Source organism: Lepisosteus platostomus, chromosome 7 (genome assembly GCF_059453375.1).
Source record: "Lepisosteus platostomus isolate fLepPlt1 chromosome 7, fLepPlt1.hap1, whole genome shotgun sequence".
Taxonomy (NCBI): Eukaryota; Metazoa; Chordata; class Actinopteri; order Semionotiformes; family Lepisosteidae; genus Lepisosteus; species Lepisosteus platostomus.
This window is the reverse complement of record NC_142617.1, coordinates 35,337,848-35,341,044: the sequence shown is the minus strand read 5'-3', so window position 1 is coordinate 35,341,044 and position 3,197 is coordinate 35,337,848.

Below are 3,197 nucleotides of genomic sequence, written 5' to 3'. Positions count from 1 at the left end.
GAGCTCTGAAGGACTTCATTAATTTTGTTTTGTTTTTAGAGAAAGGGAAAGGGAAAATTAGAACAAAGGGGGAAAAAAAGCTTAAAAGAAAGTCTTGGTAAAATGCTTGTGTTGATCTACAGTACCAAGAGATGAATCAATGAAAAGAGACTGAGTTTTTAATACTGTGGGAAGTTTCAGCACTTTTCCTGTGCAGCTGCAGCCAGCTAGGGAAGGTTGTCTGTTGTTCATGGCAGTGCCAACTTGGTCCCTCAGATAATAATAATAATAATTGCTTACACTTATATAGCGCTTTTCTGGACACTCCACTCAAAGCGCTTTACAGGTAATGGGGACTCCCCTCCACCACCACCAATGTGCAGCATCCACCTGGATGATGCGACGGCAGCCATAGTGCGCCAGAACGCTCACCACACATCAGCTATCAGTGGGGAGGAGAGCAGAGTAATGTAGCCAATTCATAGAGGGGGATTATTAGGAGGCCATGATTAGTAAGGGCCAATTGGAAATTTGGCCAGGACACCGGGGTTACACCCCTACTCTTTTCGAGAAGCGCCCTGGGATTTTTAATGACCACAGAGAGTCAGGACCTCGGTTTTACGTCTCATCCGAAGGACGGCGCCTGTTTACAGTATAGTGTCCCCGTCACTATACTGGGGCATTAGGACCCACATGGACCGCAGGGTGAGCGCCCCCCGCTGGCCCCACTAACACCTCTTCCAGCAGCAACCTTAGTTTTTCCCAGGAGGTCTCCCATCCAGGTACTGACCAGGCTCACACCTGCTTAGCTTCAGATGTTCTATTGGACTCAGATGAGGAGAAATAGCGGGTTACTGCAAGACCTCTGCAAGTCCGCAACATTGTTTTCTGGAAGTCATGTCATTGTAATCCTAGTACTGCATGGTCTCGCATTGTCCTGCTGGAAATGGACCCTTCTGGAGTGCCTTGCAGGAATGGAAAAGCTGTTGGCTCAAGGCCTTTGTCAGTGAAACTGCTCTCTGAGCTGTAAGAGAACCCTCAATCTGCTTCAGAGCTGTTCTTGAGTTAAAGGAGATGTCTCCCTAGATAATCACACTTCTACCACTACACAGCCTGGCTAGAACAGTGCAACAATTACCATAATACTAACCATGACAACTTCACCAAGGTTGTCTCCTGTCAGGACCATCAAGAGAAAAATCAAATGAATCTCTCCCATTCTACAACCAGCTTAGATGTCACCAGCTAGCATGCAGATCATCAAGAACATGGTGATCCAGTTATTATTCAGATGAGCAGGCTATTGTTTTTGGAATTCCTCACACTGTAGCCACTGCAGTCTGAAAACAAACAGGTGGGTCAGATTGTTCTGGGCCTGTATGGTGATTCCTTTGCCTCACAGGTGATTCAGTCCTTCACAGAGCCAATTTTCTGGATTCTCTGGACTAGTCTACTGATTGTTGAAGTGGAACATTTCTCTCACAGTCAGCCCACCTTCAGTTGCACTGATACCAACCACGTGGTCTTCAGGTCTCAGGTGGGAAATGGTTGACTCTTACACTGTTGCAGCATTAATCACAATCTTGCCTTTAACAATAGTCATTTACACAGATTCTTAAATTCATTTTGATCCAAATTGCAAACTCAGCACCTGTTTTTTATGAAATCACATAGCTTGATTCCAATATTTTGCCCTCCAAGAACTATTCAAGCAACTTATGTACTTACTTTTTAAAATGTAAATAACTTTATGTTTGTGTCCAATGAGATACTGAAGTAAAACCGTTCCATGTTCATTGTGCATCAGTACTAATTAAATGCCTTCAAGATATAAAATGAGTGTGGAGAAGAAATAAAGTCTGTTTCTTGATAATTCAACAATTTTTCATTGTGCAACTTTATGCCCGTGTTATGTGTATTGTTGTGTTAATCTGTGTGCTCTGATCACCCAGAATCAACAAACTGCACATAAGTTTATAGTCATCAACTGACATTTTGTGCCATAGCTGTCTTATTATCCATCATTGGTATTTTGCCTCTTGTGAATATGCTTTAGAAACATTACAATTCTGAGAACAGCTAAATTGAAAGGGAACTGCTGTCCCAATTTCTCAGACCGGTTATTAAATCTTGGTAACAGAATAAATTCATTTACATTATAGAAAAAATTACAAATGTTAAATTAAGCACAAAATTGTGAACTGAGTCAGGACCTCAGTTTTACGTCTCATCCAAAACATGGTGCCTTTTTCTAGTATAGTGTCCTCATCACCATAACTGGGGCATTAGGACCCACACCCCAGGGTAAGCACCCCCTACTGGCTCCACTAACACTACTAACACCACTTCCAGCTGCAACCTTGGTCTCCCATCCAGGTACTGGCCAGGCTCACACCTGCTAAACTTCAGTGGGCTGCCATTTGTTAGTTGCAGGGTGATGTAGCTGCTGGCAAATTCTGTGATGTAAATTGGAGGTTTTACAAGTTACTGCTTACATTTTACTTTTACTGCAGCTTGAAATGCACTCATCAATACTGATTTTTTCTAACCCTGAAATATGATGTACAAAGCAGTTCCCCTTTAACATTGAAATTGTGATAGAAGGTGATCTAAATGTATTTATTATATGCAAATTAAATGGATTAAGAAATACACATTACAAGAAAATGTTTTCCCTGGTGTGGATCATGAAGTTGCCCCTTCTCTCAACTTAAAGTAGATCTTTTGCCTCTGGGTTGATACAAACTTAGGTAAAATGCACAACTTACTAGGTATACTATAGATTTTGCAGTCATTACAGGATCAATTCCAAGTCTATCACAACAATTCATTTGAGACAAAAACACTTAAACTGAAAATGACAATAATATATATACATACAAACTTTGGAATCTATTGTAAAAATCATTGTCTCATTACAATACAGCAACAAAACCTTCCTTCTACCATGCTCAAATTGAGGAAGAGAATGAGGATATTTCTTTCTTTTTTCTTTCTTCTGGAGAAATGTAACAATAGTTATCAGGAAGGCAATAACATGGTTGTTGAACAATAATTAACGGAATCCCCCCTCTGACCTAAATCTACAGAAATGAATCCCCCCTCAGCCCTTAAGCCCATTGGTGACATAATTAAACCATTCAATCTAAGTGTTTAATATCAATACTGGTATCCCCCTCCCTTACCTCAAAAAGACTTGCTCCTGTACCCAGGCACTG